This window comes from Cryptomeria japonica, unplaced genomic scaffold, assembly GCF_030272615.1.
Source record: "Cryptomeria japonica unplaced genomic scaffold, Sugi_1.0 HiC_scaffold_32, whole genome shotgun sequence".
In the NCBI taxonomy this organism is placed as follows: Eukaryota; Viridiplantae; Streptophyta; class Pinopsida; order Cupressales; family Cupressaceae; genus Cryptomeria; species Cryptomeria japonica.
The window spans coordinates 752501-772500 of NW_026728854.1; the positions used below are offsets into that span (position 1 = coordinate 752501).

The following is a 20000-nucleotide window of genomic DNA, read 5'->3' on the forward strand; positions in this document are numbered from 1 at the left end:
GCCTGGACGAAAGAGGCTACGAGGTCACCTCGAAGCGGTCTAAGAATCGGGCGCACTTGGGGCGACTACCAGTGCCAACCCCTTATCCCGCGGTGCGTCCGACACACAGAAATTTCCAAGGCGGCCAAGGAGCCTCCCCGCATAGCAATCGGGGTGTGAGGTTACGGATGCAGCATTGATAGCAATCGAGGTGGGAGGCGAAGGATGCAGAAGTGAGAGCCGAGGGATGTAGCAGAGATAGCAATCGGGGTGTGTGATGCAGAAGAGATAGCAATCGAGGTGTGCGGTGGGAAGGGCCCAGCAGCCAGAATGCATGAAGCGACGGATGAAGCAGTGATGACAACCGGGCTGTGAGGAGAGGAGGGATGCAGCCAAGAAAGCAATCAGGGCTCGAGGCAAGGGATGCATCAAGGATAGCAATCATGTTGTGAGGCGAGATTCCAAAGGCTAAACGTGAGAGGCTGCAGGGTCGACTCAGAGAGGTCTATGCATGTGAGAGGCTGAAAGCAAGGTCAACTCGGAGCGGTCTATGCATCGGGCGCGCTTGGGGCGACTACCAGTGCCAACCCCTTATCCCGCGACGCGTCCGACAAAGAGAACGTTCCAAGGCGGCAGAGGAGGTTACCAGCCGAAGGATGCAGTAGCAATAACAGGTATAGTTCCGCGGCGGCCGAGAAGACTCACCGCATAGGAATCGGGATGCGAGGCGAGGGATGCGGCGGGAAGGCCCCGACGGCTAAACGGAAGAGGCTGCAGGGCCGCCTCGGAATGGTCCAAGCATCGGACGCGATTGGGACGACTACCAGTGCCAACCCCTTATCCCGCGATGCGTCCGATACACAGATAGTTCCAAGGCGGCCGAGGAGCCTCACCGCATATCAATCGGGGTGCGAGGCGAGGGATGGGGCGGGAAGGCCCCAACGGCTAGACGGAAGAGGCTTCAGGGCCACCTCGGAATGCTCCAAGCATCGGACGCGCTTGGGGCGACTACCAGTGCCAACCCCTTATCCCGCGATGCGTCCGATACACAGATGGTTCCAAGGCGGCCGAGGAGCCTCACCGCATAGCAATCGGGGGTGCGAGGCGAGGGATGGGGCGGGAAGGCCCCAACGGCTAGACGGAAGAGGCTTCAGGGCCGCCTCGGAATGGTCCAAGCATCGGACGCGCTTGGGGCGACTACCAGTGACAACCCCTCATCCCGCGATGCGTCCGATACGAAGATGGTTCCAAGGCGGCCGAGGAGCCTCACCGCATAGCAATCGGGGTGCGAGGTGGGGGATGCGGCGAGATGGCCCCAACGGCTAGACGGAAGAGGCCACAGGGCCGCGTCGGAATAGTCCAAGCATCGGACGCGCTTGGGGCGACTACCAGTGACAACCCCTTATCCCGCGATGCGTCCGATACGAAGATAGTTCCAAGGCGGCCGAGGAGCCTCACCGCATAGCAATCCGGGTGCGAGGTGGGGGATGCGGCGAGATGGCCCCAACGGCTAGACGGAAGAGGCTGCAGGGCCGCCTCGGAATAGTCCAAGCATCGGACGCGCTTGGGGCGACTACCAGTGACAACCCCTTATCCCGCGATGCTTCCGATACGAAGACAGTTCCAAGGCGGCCGAGGAGCCTCACCGCATAGCAATGGGGGTGCGAGGTGAGGGATGCGGCGAGATGGCCCCAACGGCTAGACGGAAGAGGCCACAGGGCCGCCTCGGAATAGTCCAAGCATCGGACGCGCTTGGGGCGACTACCAGTGACAACCCCTTATCCCGCGATGCATCCGATACGAAGATAGTTCCCAGGCGGCCGAGGAGCCTCACCGCATAGCAATCGGGGTGCGAGGCGAGGGATGCGGCGAGATGGCCCCAAAGGGTAGACGGAAGAGGCTGCGGGGCCGCCTCGGAATAGTCCAAGCATCGAACGCGCTTGGGGCGACTACCACTGCCAACCCCTTATCCCGCGATGCGTCCGATACACAGATAGTTCCGAGGCGGCCGAGGAGCTGGGGGATGCGGCGAGATGGCCCCAACGGCTAGACGGAAGAGGCTGCAGGGCCGCCTCGGAATAGTCCAAGCATCGGACGCGCTTGGGGCGACTACCAGTGACAACCCCTTATCCCGCGATGCGTCCGATACACAGATAGTTCCGAGGCGGCCAAGGAGCCTCACCGCATAGCAATCGTGGTGCGAGGTGGGGGATGCAGCGAGATGGCCCCAACGGCTAGACGGAAGAGGCTGCAGGGCCGCCTCGGAATGGTCCAAGCATCGGACGCGCTTGGGGCGACTACCACTGCCAACCCCTTATCCCGCGATGCGTCCGATACACAGATAGTTCCAAGGCGGCCGAGGAGCCTCACCGAATAGCAATCGGGGTGCGAGGCGAGGGATGCGGCGAGAAAGCCCCAACGGCTAGAGGGAAGAGGCTTCAGGTCCGCCTCGGAATGGTCCAAGCATCGGACGCGCTTGGGGCGACTACCAGTGACAACCCCTTATCCCGCGACGCGTCCGATACACAGATAGTTCCAAGGCGGCCGAGGAGCCTCACCGCATAGCAATCGGGGTGCGAGGCGAGGGATGCGGCGAGAAGGACCCAACGGCTAGACGGAAGAGGCTTCAGGGCCGCCTCGGAATGGTCCAAGCATCGGACGCGCTTGGGGCGACTACCAGTGACAACCCCTTATCCCGCGACGCGTCCGATACACAGATAGTTCCAAGGCGGCCGAGGAGCCTCACCGCATAGCAATCGGGGTGCGAGGCGAGGGATGCGGCGAGAAGGACCCAACGGCTAGACGGAAGAGGCTTCAGGTCCGCCTCGGAATGGTCCAAGCATCGGACGCGCTTGGGGCGACTACCAGTGACAACCCCTTATCCCGCGACGCGTCCGATACACAGATAGTTCCAAGGCGGCCGAGGAGCCTCACCGCATAGCAATCGGGGTGCGAGGCGAGGGATGCGGCGAGAAGGACCCAACGGCTAGACGGAAGAGGCTTCAGGGCCGCCTCGGAATGGTCCAAGCATCGGACGCGCTTGGGGCGACTACCAGTGACAACCCCTTATCCCGCGATGCGTCCGATACACAGATAGTTCCAAGGCGGCCGAGGAGCCTCACCGCATAGCAATCGGGGTGCGAGGCGAGGGATGCGGCGAGAAGGACCCAACGGCTAGACGGAAGAGGCTTCAGGGCCGCCTCGGAATGGTCCAAGCATCGGACGCGCTTGGGGCGACTACCAGTGACAACCCCTTATCCCGCGACGCGTCCGATACACAGATAGTTCCAAGGCGGCCGAGGAGCCTCACCGCATAGCAATCGGGGTGCGAGGCGAGGGATGCGGCAAGAAGGACCCAACGGCTAGACGGAAGAGGCTTCAGGGCCGCCTCGGAATGGTCCAAGCATCGGACGCGCTTGGGGCGACTACCAGTGACAACCCCTTATCCCGCGACGCGTCCGATACACAGATAGTTCCAAGGCGGCCGAGGAGCCTCACCGCATAGCAATCGGGGTGCGAGGCGAGGGATGCGGCGAGAAGGACCCAACGGCTAGACGGAAGAGGCTTCAGGTCCGCCTCGGAATGGTCCAAGCATCGGACGCGCTTGGGGCGACTACCAGTGACAACCCCTTATCCCGCGACGCGTCCGATACACAGATAGTTCCAAGGCGGCCGAGGAGCCTCACCGCATAGCAATCGGGGTGCGAGGCGAGGGATGCGGCGAGAAGGACCCAACGGCTAGACGGAAGAGGCTTCAGGGCCGCCTCGGAATGGTCCAAGCATCGGACGCGCTTGGGGCGACTACCAGTGACAACCCCTTATCCCGCGACGCGTCCGATACACAGATAGTTCCAAGGCGGCCGAGGAGCCTCACCGCATAGCAATCGGGGTGCGAGGCGAGGGATGCGGCGAGAAGGACCCAACGGCTAGACGGAAGAGGCTTCAGGGCCGCCTCGGAATGGTCCAAGCATCGGACGCGCTTGGGGCGACTACCAGTGACAACCCCTTATCCCGCGATGCGTCCGATACACAGATAGTTCCAAGGCGGCCGAGGAGCCTCACCGCATAGCAATCGGGGTGCGAGGCGAGGGATGCGGCGAGAAGGACCCAACGGCTAGACGGAAGAGGCTTCAGGGCCGCCTCGGAATGGTCCAAGCATCGGACGCGCTTGGGGCGACTACCAGTGACAACCCCTTATCCCGCGACGCGTCCGATACACAGATAGTTCCAAGGCGGCCGAGGAGCCTCACCGCATAGCAATCGGGGTGCGAGGCGAGGGATGCGGCGAGAAGGACCCAACGGCTAGACGGAAGAGGCTTCAGGGCCGCCTCGGAATGGTCCAAGCATCGGACGCGCTTGGGGCGACTACCAGTGACAACCCCTTATCCCGCGACGCGTCCGATACACAGATAGTTCCAAGGCGGCCGAGGAGCCTCACCGCATAGCAATCGGGGTGCGAGGCGAGGGATGCGGCGAGAAGGACCCAACGGCTAGACGGAAGAGGCTTCAGGGCCGCCTCGGAATGGTCCAAGCATCGGACGCGCTTGGGGCGACTACCAGTGACAACCCCTTATCCCGCGACGCGTCCGATACACAGATAGTTCCAAGGCGGCCGAGGAGCCTCACCGCATAGCAATCGGGGTGCGAGGCGAGGGATGCGGCGAGAAGGACCCAACGGCTAGACGGAAGAGGCTTCAGGGCCGCCTGGGAATGGTCCATGCATCGCACGCGCTTGGGGCGACTACCAGTGACAACCCCTTATCCCGCGACGCGTCCGATACACAGATAGTTCCAAGGCGGCCGAGGAGCCTCACCGCATAGCAATCGGGGTGCGAGGCGAGGGATGCGGCGAGAAGGACCCAACGGCTAGACGGAAGAGGCTTCAGGGCCGCCTCGGAATGGTCCAAGCATCGGACGCGCTTGGGGCGACTACCAGTGACAACCCCTTATCCCGCGACGCGTCCGATACACAGATAGTTCCAAGGCGGCCGAGGAGCCTCACCGCATAGCAATCGGGGTGCGAGTCGAGGGATGCGGCGAGAAGGACCCAACGGCTAGACGGAAGAGGCTTCAGGGCCGCCTCGGAATGGTCCAAGCATCGGACGCGCTTGGGGCGACTACCAGTGACAACCCCTTATCCCGCGATGCGTCTGATACACAGATAGTTCCAAGGCGGCCGAGGAGCCTCACCGCATAGCAATCGGGGTGCGAGGCAAGGGATGCGGCGAGAAGGACCCAACGGCTAGACGGAAGAGGCTTCAGGGCCGCCTCGGAATGGTCCAAGCATCGGACGCGCTTGGGGCGACTACCGTTGCCAACCCCTTATCCCGCGATGCGTCTGATACACAGATAGTTCCGAGGCGGCCGAGGAGCCTCACCGCATAGCAATCGGGTTGCGAGGCAGATTATTGGGAAGGGAACCCCCTGGGATGCGGCTCAAGCAGTGCCCAAAGGGACTGGAATGCGGAATCACATCGAGAGACCCAAATGCTATACGAGGGCTCAAATCGAATTATCGATTTGGCCACGACATGGACGCATCGGAACGACTACCTTTGCCGAACCACTCGCAATTGCATCCATACCGAAACCAATAGACATTTCCGTTAGAGCCCTCGCATAGCATTCGGGAATCTCGCATGCCCCTCTAAATCGACCAATGCTGGCGCTCAACGAAAATCCGAGCGCTACCACCGTTCGAGCGCCAGCATTGGTCGAGTTAGAGGGGCACGGGGGAGAATGCTCCAGTCAACACCTCCCCTATATAAGTTATTTGTCCGATTCTCGCACAACCGTAGTCTGCCTCGTCGAATCAAACAACGGTCCCAGATTCCGACTTCCGTTCCGTAGAGACCCAAAAGCTAGATGGAGGCTCGCAAGAAAGAGAGTCGGCGCATAGCAATCGGGTTTCTCGAACGTTTAGGGACCGAGCTCACTTGCGGATAGGGCAAAATCCGCCAAGCAACCCAAAAGCTAGACGGGGGCTCGAATCGAATCGCCTAGGCGGCCACAACAACGACGTGTTGGATCGACTACCAGTGCCAAACCATTCAGCAAGACTAGTCTGTGTCGAGGCCGGATAGAGATTCTCAGAGAGCGCCCGTATAGCATTTAGGAGACCTGCCGCGTCCCTCACACTCGACAAATGGTGGTGCACGTTTATAAATCCGAGCGATCCCAACCCTTTCAAGCACCAACATCGGTCGAGATAGAGGGGCACGGAGGGGGCTGCGTGAGACAACACAGTCCCCTATATAAGTTATTTGTCCGATTCTCACACATCCGAAGAATGGTCATCAAATCGGACAACAGCCCAAACTTCCGACTTCCGTCCCAGAAAGCCCAAGAGCTATCTAAAACGTTCATGGCCGGAACTCGATCGCGGCTATACCAGTCCGCCAAGCAACCCAAAAGCTAGACTGGAGCTCTAGTCGAATCACCTCTGTGGCCATTGCAAGGACGTGTTGGAGCGACTACCATTGCCGAACCATTCCGCAGGTCGAGTCCATACCAAGGCCGCATAGAGATTCACGATGAGCTCCTGCATAGCAATCAGGAGACTTGCCGTGTCCATCACAATCGATAAATCCTGGTGCAAGATTTTTGCATCCGAGCGCTCCAACCAGTCGAGCACCAGCATCAATCGACATAAACGGGCACGGGGGGAGGATGCTCGAGAACACTACCTCCCCTATATAAGTTATTTGTCCGATTCTCAAGCAGCCGAAGTCTGGTCATCGAATCGGGTCAAAGACCACAACTTCCGACTTTACCCACAATGCAAGTCATCGAATCGAACATCGGCCCCCGAGTCGGACTCCATGCGTATGTCAGGTCATCGGACCCAAATTCCGCCTTCCTGCGCATGGCGGGCCATCAATATCAACTCGGTCATCGGACCCAAACTCTGCCTTTCTGCGCATGGCACGCCTTCAAATCGGTCATCGGACCCAAATTCCGCCTTCCTGTGCATGGCGGGCCATCAACATCAACTCGGTCATCGGACCCAAATTCCGCCTTTCTGCGCATGGCACGCCATCAACTCGGTCATCGGACCCAAATTCCGCCTTCCTGCGCATGGCAGGTCATCGGACACAAATTCAGACCTCGCCAATATGCCTACGTATCGAATCGGTCATCGGACCCAACTTCCGACTTCATCCATACTGTAGGGTCTTTGAGGTTGGCGCGGTGCGCTCAACCCGGGGAGTCGACCCATCGAAGCATACACCTCCCCTATATAAGCTATTTGTCCGATTCCCACACCTGTGTAGTTTGCACCTCTGACCAGGACATCGACCCCAACTTCCGAACTCGACTGCAACGACGGCACCAGCGCCTTGGTGCGCACCTTGCGACGCACAGTCCCAACATTCGCCTTCCTGCACATGGCAGGTCATCGGACCCAAATTCCGACCTCGCGAGTATGCCTACATATCGAATCGGTCATCGGACACAACTTCCGACTTCATCCATACCGTAGGGTCTTTGAGGTTGGCGCGGTGCGCTCAACCCGGGGAGTCGACCCAACGAAGCATACACCTCCCCTATATAAGCTATTTGTCCGATTCCCACACCTGTGTAGTTTGCACCTCCGATCAGGACATCGACCCCAACTTCCGAACTCGCCTGCAACGACCGAACCAGCGCCTTGGTGCGCACCTTGCAACGCACAGTGCCAACATTCGCCTTCCTGCACATGGCAGGTCATCGGACCCAAATTCCGACCTCGCGAGTATGCCTACATATCGAATCGGTCATCGGACCCAACTTCCGACTTCATCCATACCGTAGGGTCTTTGAGGTTGGCGCGGTGCGCTCAACCCGGGGAGTCGACCCAACGAAGCATACACCTCCCCTATATAAGCTATTTGTCCGATTCCCACACCTGTGTAGCTTGCACCTCCGATCAGGACATCGACCCCAACTTCCGAACTCGACTAAAAAGACCGCACCAGCACCTTGGTGTGCACCTTGCAACGCACAGTGCCAACATTCGCCTTCCTGCACATGGCAGGTCATCGGACCCAAATTCCGACCTCATGAGCATACCTACTAATCGAATCGGTCATCGGACCCAACTTCCGACTTCATCCATACCGTAGGGTCTTTGAGGTTGGCGCGGTGCGCTCAACCTGGGGAGTCGACCCATCGAAGCATACACCTCCCCTATATAAGCTATTTGTCCGATTCCGACACCTGTGTAGTTTGCACCTCCGCTCAGGACATCGACCCCAACTTCCGAACTCGCCTGCAACGACCGAACCAGCGCCTTGGTGCGCACCAAAAGTGCGCACTTTTGGAGGGCACTTTTGTGCGCTCCAAAGGTGCGCACTTTTGGAGGGCACTTTTGTGCGCTCCAAAGGTGCGCACTTTTGGAGGGCACTTTTTGGAGGGCACTTTTGTGCGCTCCAAAGGTGCGCACTTTTGGAGGGCACTTTTTGGAGGGCACTTTTCTGCGCTCCAAAGGTGCGCACTTTTGGAGGGCACTTTTTGGAGGGCACTTTTCTGCGCTCCAAAGGTGCGCACTTTTGGAGGGCACTTTTTGGAGGGCACTTTTCTGCGCTCCAAAGGTGCGCACTTTTGGAGGGCACTTTTTGGAGGGCACTTTTCTGCGCTCCAAAGGTGCGCACTTTTGGAGGGCACTTTTTGGAGGGCACTTTTCTGCGCTCCAAAGGTGCGCACTTTTGGAGGGCACTTTTGTGCACTCCAAAGGTGCACACTTTTGGAGGGCACTTTTTGGAGGGCACTTTTCTGCACTCCAAAGGTGCGCACTTTTGGAGGGCACTTTTTGGAGGGCACTTTTGTGCGCTCCAAAGGTGCGCACTTTTGGAGGGCACTTTTTGGAGGGCACTTTTGTGCGCTCCAAAGGTGCGCACTTTTGGAGGGCACTTTTGTGCACTCCAAAGGTGCGCACTTTTGGAGGGCACTTTTCCTGCGCTCCAAAGGTGCACACCTAGGTGAGCACCTTCGACCACACCTTGTAGCACACCAAACTCTGACTTTCGACTTCATCCGCAATGCAGGGTCTTTGAGGTTGGCGCAATGCGCACAACCAGGGGAGTCGACCCATCAAACCCAACACCTCCCCTATATAAGCTATTTGTCTGATTCTCATACATGCGTAGCCTGCAGGAGCAATTAGGACATCGACCCCAACTTTCGGCTTCTAAACGAAAACAAGGTCTTTGAGGTTGGTGTAATGCGAACAACTAGGGGAGTCAACCCATCAAACCCAACACCTCCCCTATATAAGCTATTTGTCTGATTCTCATACATGTGTAGTCTACAGGAGCAATTAGGACATCGACCCCAACTTTTGACTTCTTAACGAAAACAAGGTCTTTGAGGTTGACGTAATGCGCACAACCAGGGGAGTCGACCCATCAAACCCAACACCTCCCCTATATAAGCTATTTGTCCGATTCTCATACATGTGTAGCCTACAGGAGCCATTAGGACATTGACCCCAACTTTTGACTTCTTAACGAAAACAAGGTCTTTGAGGTTGGCGTAATGCGCACAACCAAGGGAGTTGACCCATCAAACCCAACACCTCCCCTATATAAGCTATTTGTCTGATTCTCATACATGTGTAGCCTGCAACAACGATTAGGACATCCACCCCAACTTCTGAATTCGTCTGCGTTGACCGCACCAAAGGTGCACGCCTTGGTGCTCACCAAAATCCGACTTCCGACTTCTTCTGCTATGCGGGGTCTTTGAGGTTGGCGCAGTGCGCACAACCAGGGGAGTCAACCCACCGAATGCAACACCTCCCCTATATAAGCTATTTGTCTGATTCTCATACATGCGTAGACTGCAGCAATGATTAGGACATCCACCCCAACTTTTGACTTCTTAAACAAGACAGGGTCTTTGAAGTTGGTGCAGTGCACACAACCAGGGGAGTCGACCCATCAAACGCAACACCTCCCCTATATAAAGCTATTTGTCCGATTCTCATACGTGTAGTCTGCAGCAGCGATTAGGACATCGACCCCAACTTCCGAATTCGTTTGCATTGACCGCACCAAAGGTGCACGCCTTGGTGTGCACCTTGGAGTGCACTTTGGTGCTCACCTCGGTGCACACTTTGGTGTGCACCTCGGTGTGCACCAAAGGTGCGCACCTTGGAGCGCACCAAAGGTGTACACTTTGGAGCGCACCACATAGGGTCTTTGAGAGGTTGGCGCAGTGCGCACACCAAGGTGGGTGTTGAGGTGCGTGCCGAGGTGGGTGGGTGCTAGGGTGCGCTCCATGGTGGGTGCCAGGGTGGGTGCGTGCTAGGGTGGATTCCAAAGAGGGTCATAGGGTGGGTGCCAAGGTGGGTTGGTGATATAGTGGGTTCAAAGGTGGGTACTAGGGTGGGTTCCAAGGTGGGTCACAAGTTGGGTGCCAGGATGCGTGGGTGTTAGGTTGGGTGCCAAGGTGGGCTCCTGCGTGGGTGGGTGCTAGGGTGGGTTTCAAGGTGGACGCGAGGGCGGGTGCCAAGGTGGGTAACAAGTTGGGTGTTAGGATGGGTGAGTGCTAGAGTGGGTGCCAAGGTGGGTGGGTGCTAAGGTGGATGCCAAGGTGGTTCACAGGGTGGGTGGGTTCTAGGGTGAGTTCCAAGGTGGGTCACAGGTTTAGTGCTAGGGTGCGTGTCAAGGCGGGTGTCGAGGTGCCTGGGTGCTAGGGTGTGGATGCCAATGTGGGTCATAGGGTGGGTACTAGGGTGGGCTGCAATGTGGGTGCCAAGGTGGGTAACATGCTCGGTTGGTTCTAAATTGGGTGTCAGGGTGGGTGTGCACCCACCTTGCCCGAGGTGGGTGCCAAGGTGCCAGTGTGGGTGGGTGCTAAGGTGGATGCCAAGGTGGGTGAGAAGGTGGGTGATAGGTTGAGTGGTAGGATGGGTGGGTGCCAAGATGGGTCACAGGGTGGGTGCAAGGGTGGGTAGGTGCTAGGGTTGGTGTCAGGGTGGGTGGGTGCTAGGTTGGGTTCCAAGGTGGGTGCGAGGGTGAGTGTCAAGGTGGGTCACAGGTTAGGTGCTAGGATGGGTGAGTGCTAGGGTGCAAAGGTGCCAGGGTGGGTGCTAGGATGGGTCGATGCTAGGGTGAGTGGCAAGGTGGGTCCACAAGTGTCAAGGTGGGTGCCGAGGTGGGTGCCAACTTGGGTTCCAAGGTGGGTGCCAAGTGGGCGACTGCTATGGTGGATGCCAAGGTGGGTCACGGGGTGGGTGCCAAGTTGCTAGGTTGTGTTCCAAGGTGGGTGCCAACGTGGCTGCTAGGGTGCGTGGGTTAAAGGGTGTGTCACAACGTGGGTGCCAGGATGGGTGCGCACCCACACTGGCCAAGACGGGTGCAAGGTTGGGTTCCAAGCCCGGTCACAGGCTGGGTGCTAGGATGGGTGGGTGCCAAGGTGGGCACCAGGGTGGGTGCACCCACCCTGGCCAAGGTGGGTCACGGGGTGGGTCCTAGGGTGGGTAACAGGGTGGGTACTAAGGTGCGTGCCAAGGTGGGTCATGGGGTGGGTGCCAAGGTGGGCACCAGGGTGGGTGTGCACCAACCCTAGCCAGGGTAGGTCACGGGGTGGTTGTCGGGGTGGGCGTCAAGGAGCCAAGGTGGGTGGCAAGTAGCCAAGTTGCGTGCCAAGGTGGGTGTCGGGGTGGGTGCCAAGGATCCAAGGTGGGTGCCAAGGAACCAAGGTGGGTGTCTGGGTGGGTGCCGAGGTGGGAGCCAGGGTGGGTCCCAAGGTGAGTGCAAAGGTGGGTGCCAGGGTCAAGGTGAGTGCCAATGTGGGTTCCAAGGTGCCAGGGTCAGGGTGAGTGCCAATGTGGGTTCAAAGGTGCTAAGTTGGGTGCGAGGTTGGGTGCGAGGGTGGGTGGGTGCCAAGGTGTGCTAGGTGGAAGCCCGGGTGGGTCGGCATCCCATGGGTGTCGAGTTGGGTGCCTGATGGGTGCTTCTTGTCAAGTTTTAGTCGTCGGGACTCATTTCGAGCCTTAGAGGTCGTTTCTTGTCCGGTTGCCCTGTCTTCGACCTGGGAACCCAATTTTGGTCCTCGGGTCCCATTTTTTTTTGTCTCGCATCCCACTTTTGGCCTGTGGCCTTTTCGGGGTCGATTCTCGTTTTGGGCATCAGAGCATGTTTCTTCTCCTAAAACCCAATATTTGTTTATTAAGTCTCGGAACACATTTTTGTTCTCGTGGACCCATCATGGGTCTTGGAACGCATTTGTGGTCCTTGGGTCCCATTTTGCATCCCGAAACTTGTGTTTTGGTGCTTGATCCCTATTTTGGGTGCCCACCTTGCACCAAGTGCGCACCCGGGGCAAACCGAGCGCCTTGGTGCACCGGGGCAAGATCGAGCGTGCACCCGAGGCGCCCCGAACATGCACCAAGGTGCACTCGGCCCACATGTGAGCGCAGGTCGTTGCGCCCGAGGTGGTGTGTGGGCACCGCGTTGCAGACGGGACACTGCACGCACACGACGCCCCGTCCAGGTGCACGCACGTAGGCCGGGCCGGGTGCACACCCGACGCCCTAGCAAGGTGCACGCACCCGGGCAGGGCTCACACTTGGCGAACGGGGCGCACTTCGCGAGGGAGGGTGTGCACCTCGACGGGGGTGGGTGGCCGGGGTGGATTCGCACGTGGGTCGCGGTTTGCTAAGTACACACTGCGACAAGCTCATAACGGGTGCGATCATACCAGCGTTAGTGCACCGGATCCCATCAGAACTCCGCAGTTAAGCGCGCTTGGGCCGGAGTAGTACTGGGATGGGTGACCTCCCGGGAAGTCCCGGTGTTGCACCCTTTCTTAGTTTTTCGCCGGGCGTCGCAATGCTATTTGAATAAACCTTTTGCCCGTTTGCGTTCTCGTCGGGGCCGGGCCGGGCCGGGGTGCGCTGCCCGCACTACCGCGCGCGCGGGGGCGACACCGAGCGCGCACCCGAGGCGCCCCGAGCACACAGGCCACGGTGCAACCCGAGCGTTGTGCGCGCACCCCGGTGCGCCCGAGGTGCTGCGCGCGCACCCAGGTGAAATCGGTGTGCACCTCGGCCAGTGCGCGCTCGGTCGAGTCGCGCACGTTGGCCAAGGTGCACGGTGATGTTTCTTACTCTAAGGTTCCGCACCAGACGCCCGGGACAGGTGAGCGAAGCTGGGCGGGGCCGGGTGCGCGGCCGGGGCAGGTGCACGCAGCTGGAGAGAGCTTTGGAGCACACCAGAGGTGCGCACCTTGGAGCACACTTCGGAGCGCACCAATGATGCGCTCCATTCAAAAGTTTCCTGAAAAGGCAAAAAAAGTTGAGATTATAGAATTTCCCACTTGAGAGATTGTAAAAAAAAAAAATTTAAAATGAAGGAAACGCGGGTGCCAAGGTGTGCGCGCCCGGGTGCGCAGCCCAGCCAAGGTGTGCGCACCAAGGCGCCCACCCTGGCGAAGGTGCACGCAAGGTGCGCACCCGAGGCAAACCGGACAATTAACCCAACTTTCGACTTCGCGCGCACCTGCGCACCTTGGAGCGCACTTCGGAGCGCTCCTTGGTGCGCACCAATCTTGGGCACCTCGGAGTGCACCATGGCGCCCACCAAGGTGCGCACCCGGGGCAAACCGAGCTCCGACTTCGTGCGCACCTTGGAGCGCACGAAAGGTGCGCACCATGGCGCCCACCAAGGTGCGCAGCCCAGCCAAGGCGTGCGCATCAAGGTGCGCACCCTGGCGAAGGTGCGCACCCGGGGCAAACCGAGCTCCGACTTCGTGCGCACCTTGGAGCGCACAAAGGGTGCGCAACCCAGCCAAGGTGTGCGCACCCCGGGCAAACCGAGCTCCGAATCGTGCGCACCTTGGAGCACACTTCGGAGCCCTCCTTGGTGCGCACCGATGTTGCGCACCTCGGAGCGCACCCGGGGAAAACAATGCAATTAACCCGACTTTCGACTTCGTGGGCACCTCGGAGCGCTCTCGGGTTCGCACCTCGGAGCACACCGAGGTGCGCACCTTTGATGCGCTGCCTTCACCAATTTCCAGAAAAGGCAAGAAAACATTGAGAAGGTGTGCGCACCGAGGTGCCCACCCTGGCGAAGGTGCACGCGAGGTGCGCACCCGGGGCAAACCGGGCTCCGACTTCGTGCACGCCATGCTGCGCACCTTGGAGGGCCATGGTGCGCACCTTGGAGCACACTTCGGAGCGCTCAATGGTGCCCAACCCAGCCAAGGTGCCCACCGCGGCGAAGGTGCACGCGAGGTGCGCACCCGGGGCAAACCGGGCTCCGACTTCGTGCACGCCGCACCTTGGAGCACACTTCGGAGCGCTCCTTGGTGCGCACCAGGGCGCGCAACCCAGCCGAGGTGCCCACCCCGGCGAAGGTGCACGCGGGGTGCGCACCCGGGGCAAACCGGGCTCCGACTTCGTGCACGCCATGGTGCCCACCGCGGCGAAGGTGCACGCGAGGTGCGCACCCGGGGCAAACCGGGCTCCGACTTCGTGCACGCCGCACCTTGGAGCACACTTCGGAGCGCTCCTTGGTGCGCACCAGGGCGCGCAACCCAGCCGAGGTGCCCACCCCGGCGAAGGTGCACGCGAGGTGCGCACCCGGGGCAAACCGGGCTCCGACTTCGTGCACGCCATGGTGCCCACCGCGGCGAAGGTGCACGCGAGGTGCGCACCCGGGGCAAACCGGGCTCCGACTTCGTGCACGCCGCACCTTGGAGCACACTTCGGAGCGCTCCTTGGTGCGCACCATGGTGCCCACCAGGGCGCGCAACCCCGCCGAAGGTGCACGCGAGGTGCGCACCCGGGGCAAACCGGGCTCCGACTTCGTGCACGCCGCACCTTGGAGCACACTTCGGAGCGCTCCTTGGTGCGCACCAGGGCGCGCAACCCCGCCGAAGGTGCACGCGAGGTGCGCACCCGGGGCAAACCGGGCTCCGACTTCGTGCACGCCATGGTGCGCACCAGGGTGCCCACCGCGGCGAAGGTGCGCACCCGGGGCAAACCGGGCTCCGACTTCGTGCACGCCGCACCTTGGAGCACACTTCGGAGCGCTCCTTGGTGCGCACCAGGGCGCGCAACCCAGCCGAGGTGCCCACCCCGGCGAAGGTGCACGCGAGGTGCGCACCCGGGGCAAACCGGGCTCCGACTTCGTGCACGCCATGGTGCCCACCGCGGCGAAGGTGCGCACCCGGGGCAAACCGGGCTAGGACTTCGTGCACGCCGCACCTTGGAGCACACTTTGGAGCGCTCCTTGGTGCGCACCATGGTGCCCACCAGGCCGCGCAACCCAGCCAAGGTGTGCGCACCAAGGTGCACGCGAGGTGCGCACCCGGGGCAAACCGGGGTCCGGCTTCGTGCACGCCGCACCTTGGAGCACACATCGGGGCGCTCCCGGGTTCGCACCGGCGTTGCGCACCGTGGTGGGCACCTCGGAGCGCACCGTGGTGGGCACCTCGGAGCACACCAAGGTGGGCAGCGAGGTGCGCACCTTTGATGCGATGCCTTCACTAATTTCCATAAAAGGCAAAAAAAAACGAGATTTTAAAATTTCCGTTTTGAAAGATAGTGAGAAAAAGGGAATGCTGGTGCCATCTTGAGCCCGCCCTGGTGCGCAGCCCAGCCAAGGTGTGCGCACCAAGGTGCCCACCCTGGCGAAGGTGCGCGCCCGGGCAATTAACCCAACTTCCAACTTCGCGCGCGCCAGGGTGGGAGCGCACCCAACAACCGGGCCTGGGAAGAGCCAATGCGAGAAACCCCACCAAACGCTCTGACAAAAAAAGAGGGGGCGCTCCAGTAACCCCGCTTCGGAGCGCACCCTGGGCAAACCCAGCCAGGGTGCCCACCCCGGCCAAGGTGCAGGCGAGGTGCGCACCCGGGGCAAACCGGGCTCCGACAACGTGCACGCCGCACCTTGGAGCACACTTCGTAGCGCTCCCGGGTGCGCACCTCAGAGCACACCAAGGTGGGCAGCGAGGTGCGCACCTTTGATGCGCTGCCTTCACTAATTTCCAGAAAAGGCAAAAAAAAGAGGAGATTTTAAAATTTCCGTTTTGAAAGATAGTGAAAAAAACGGAACGCGGGTGCCATCTTGAGCCCGCCCTGGTGCACAGCCCAGGTAAGGTGCCCACCCTGGCAAAGGTGCGCACCCGGGCAATTAACCCTACTTCCGACTTCGTGCGCGCCAGGGTGGCAACCGGGCCTGGGAAGAGCCAATGCGAGAAACCCCACCAAACGCTCCGACAAAAAAAGAGGCGGCGCTCCAATAACCCCGCTTCGGAGCGCAGCCGGGGCAAACCCAGCCAAGGTGCCCACCCCGACGAAGGTGCACGCGAGGTGCGCACCCGGGGCAAACCGGGCTCCGACAACGTGCACGCAGCACCTTGGAGCACACTTCGAAGCACTCCCGGGTGCCCACCGGCGTTGCGCACCGTGGTGGGCAGCGAGGTGCGCACCTTTGATGCGCTGCCTTCACTAATTTCCAGAAAAGGCAAAAAAAAATGAGATTTTAAAATTTCCGTTTTGAAAGATAGTGAAAAAAACGGAACGCGGGTGCCATCTTGAGCCCGCCCTGGTGCGCAGCCCAGGCAAGGCATGCGCACCAAGGTGCCCACCCGCGGTGCACGCCCGGGGCAAACCGGGCTCCGACTTCGTGCAGGCCGCACCTTGGAGCACACTTCGGAGCGCTCCTTGGTGCGCACCATGGTGCCCACCAGGGCGCACCCGGGGCAAACCGGGCTCCGACTTCGTGCACGCCGCACCTTGGAGCACACATCGGAGCGCTCCCAGGTTCGCACCAGCGTTGCGCACCTTTGATGCGCTGCCTTCACTAATTTCCAGAAAAGGCAAAAAAAAACGATATTTTAAAATTTCCGTTCTGAAAGATAGTGAAAAAAACGGAACGCGGGTGCCATCTTGAGCCCTTCCTGGTGCGCAGCCCAGGCAAGTTGTGCGCACCAAGGTGCCCACCCTGGCGGAGGTGCGCGCCCGGGGCAAACCGGGCTCCGACTTCGTGCACTGCATGGTGCCCACCAAGGCGCGCAACCCAGCCAAGGTGCCCACCGCAGCGAAGGTGCACGCGAGGTGCGCACCCGAGGTGCACACCCGGGGCAAACCGAGCTCCGACTTCGTGCACGCCGCACCTTGGAGCACACTTCAGAGCGCTCCTTGGTGCGCACCAGGGCGCGCAACCCAGCCAAGGTGCTCACCCCGGCGAAGGTGCACGCGAGGTGCGCACCCGGGGCAAGCCGGGCTCGGACTTCGTGCACGCCGCACCTTGGAGCACACATCGGAGCGCTCCCGGGTTCGCACCAGCATTGCGCACCTTTGATGCGCTGCCTTCACTAATTTCCAGAAAAGGCAAAAAAAAACGATATTTTAAAATTTCCGTTCTGAAAGATAGTGAAAAAAACGGAACGCGGGTGCCATCTTGAGCCCTTCCTGGTGCGCAGCCCAGGCAAGTTGTGCGCACCAAGGTGCCCACCCTGGCGGAGGTGCGCGCCCGGGGCAAACCGGGCTCCGACTTCGTGCACTGCATGGTGCCCACCAAGGCGCGCAACCCAGCCAAGGTGCCCACCGCAGCGAAGGTGCACGCGAGGTGCGCACCCGAGGTGCACACCCGGGGCAAACCGAGCTCCGACTTCGTGCACGCCGCACCTTGGAGCACACTTCAGAGCGCTCCTTGGTGCGCACCAGGGCGCGCAACCCAGCCAAGGTGCTCACCCCGGCGAAGGTGCACGCGAGGTGCGCACCCGGGGCAAGCCGGGCTCGGACTTCGTGCACGCCGCACCTTGGAGCACACATCGGAGCGCTCCCGGGTTCGCACCAGCATTGCGCACCTTTGATGCGCTGCCTTCACTAATTTCCAGAAAAGGCAAAAAAAAAAAAAAAACGAGATTTTAAAATTTCCGTTTTGAAAGATAGTGAAAAAAACGGAACGCGGGTGCCATCTTGAGCCCGCCCTGGTGTGCAGCCCAGGCAAGTTGTGCGCACCAAGGCACCCACCCTGGCCAAGGTGGGTCACGGGGTGGGTCCTAGGGTGGGTAACGGGGTGGGTACTAAGGTGCGTGCCAAGGTGGGTCATGGGGTGGGTGCCAAGGTGGGCACCAGGGTGGGTGTGCACCAACCCTAGCCAGGGTAGGTCACGGGGTGGTTGTCGGGGTGGGCGTCAAGGAGCCAAGGTGGGTGGCAAGTAGCCAAGTTGCGTGCCAAGGTGGGTGTCGGGGTGGGTGCCAAGGATCCAAGGTGGGTGCCAAGGAACCAAGGTGGGTGTCTGGGTGGGTGCCGAGGTGGGAGCCAGGGTGGGTCCCAAGGTGAGTGCAAAGGTGGGTGCCAGGGTCAAGGTGAGTGCCAATGTGGGTTCCAAGGTGCCAGGGTCAGGGTGAGTGCCAATGTGGGTTCAAAGGTGCTAAGTTGGGTGCGAGGTTGGGTGCGAGGGTGGGTGGGTGCCAAGGTGTGCTAGGTGGAAGCCCGGGTGGGTCGGCATCCCATGGGTGTCGAGTTGGGTGCCTGATGGGTGCTTCTTGTCAAGTTTTAGTCGTCGGGACTCATTTCGAGCCTTAGAGGTCGTTTCTTGTCCGGTTGCCCTGTCTTCGACCTGGGAACCCAATTTTGGTCCTCGGGTCCCATTTTTTTTTGTCTCGCATCCCACTTTTGGCCTGTGGCCTTTTCGGGGTCGATTCTCGTTTTGGGCATCAGAGCATGTTTCTTCTCCTAAAACCCAATATTTGTTTATTAAGTCTCGGAACACATTTTTGTTCTCGTGGACCCATCATGGGTCTTGGAACGCATTTGTGGTCCTTGGGTCCCATTTTGCATCCCGAAACTTGTGTTTTGGTGCTTGATCCCTATTTTGGGTGCCCACCTTGCACCAAGTGCGCACCCGGGGCAAACCGAGCGCCTTGGTGCACCGGGGCAAGATCGAGCGTGCACCCGAGGCGCCCCGAACATGCACCAAGGTGCACTCGGCCCACATGTGAGCGCAGGTCGTTGCGCCCGAGGTGGTGTGTGGGCACCGCGTTGCAGACGGGACACTGCACGCACACGACGCCCCGTCCAGGTGCACGCACGTAGGCCGGGCCGGGTGCACACCCGACGCCCTAGCAAGGTGCGCGCACCCGGGCAGGGCTCACACTTGGCGAACGGGGCGCACTTCGCGAGGGAGGGTGTGCACCTCGACGGGGGTGGGTGGCCGGGGTGGATTCGCACGTGGGTCGCGGTTTGCTAAGTACACACTGCGACAAGCTCATAACGGGTGCGATCATACCAGCGTTAGTGCACCGGATCCCATCAGAACTCCGCAGTTAAGCGCGCTTGGGCCGGAGTAGTACTGGGATGGGTGACCTCCCGGGAAGTCCCGGTGTTGCACCCTTTCTTAGTTTTTCGCCGGGCGTCGCAATGCTATTTGAATAAACCTTTTGCCCGTTTGCGTTCTCGTCGGGGCCGGGCCGGGCCGGGGTGCGCTGCCCGCACTACCGCGCGCGCGGGGGCGACACCGAGCGCGCACCCGAGGCGCCCCGAGCACACAGGCCACGGTGCAACCCGGGCGTTGTGCGCGCACCCCGGTGCGCCCGAGGTGCTGCGCGCGCACCCAGCTGAAATCGGTGTGCACCTCGGCCAGTGCGCGCTCGGTCGAGTCGCGCACGTTGGCCAAGGTGCACGGTGATGTTTCTTACTCTAAGGTTCCGCACCAGACGCCCGGGACAGGTGAGCGAAGCTGGGCGGGGCCGGGTGCGCGGCCGGGGCAGGTGCACGCAGCTGGAGAGAGCTTTGGAGCACACCAGAGGTGCGCACCTTGGAGCACACTTCGGAGCGCACCAATGATGCGCTCCATTCAAAAGTTTCCTGAAAAGGCAAAAAAAGTTGAGATTATAGAATTTCCCACTTGAGAGATTGTAAAAAAAAAAAATTTAAAATGAAGGAAACGCGGGTGCCAAGGTGTGCGCGCCCGGGTGCGCAGCCCAGCCAAGGTGTGCGCACCAAGGCGCCCACCCTGGCGAAGGTGCACGCAAGGTGCGCACCCGAGGCAAACCGGACAATTAACCCAACTTTC

The 20000-nt window shown here is 60.4% G+C and overlaps 2 non-coding genes across 2 annotated transcripts; both read left to right on the forward strand.

The window, feature by feature from the left end:
- Nucleotides 1-12652: 12652 nt before the first annotated feature.
- LOC131861629 (5S ribosomal RNA) lies at nucleotides 12653-12771 on the forward strand. Its single transcript, XR_009360663.1, has one exon. It is a non-coding gene; the product is annotated as a 5S ribosomal RNA (ribosomal RNA).
- A 6429-nt stretch (nucleotides 12772-19200) lies between these two features.
- LOC131861630 (5S ribosomal RNA) lies at nucleotides 19201-19319 on the forward strand. Its single transcript, XR_009360664.1, has one exon. It is a non-coding gene; the product is annotated as a 5S ribosomal RNA (ribosomal RNA).
- The last annotated feature ends 681 nt before the right edge of the window (nucleotides 19320-20000 follow it).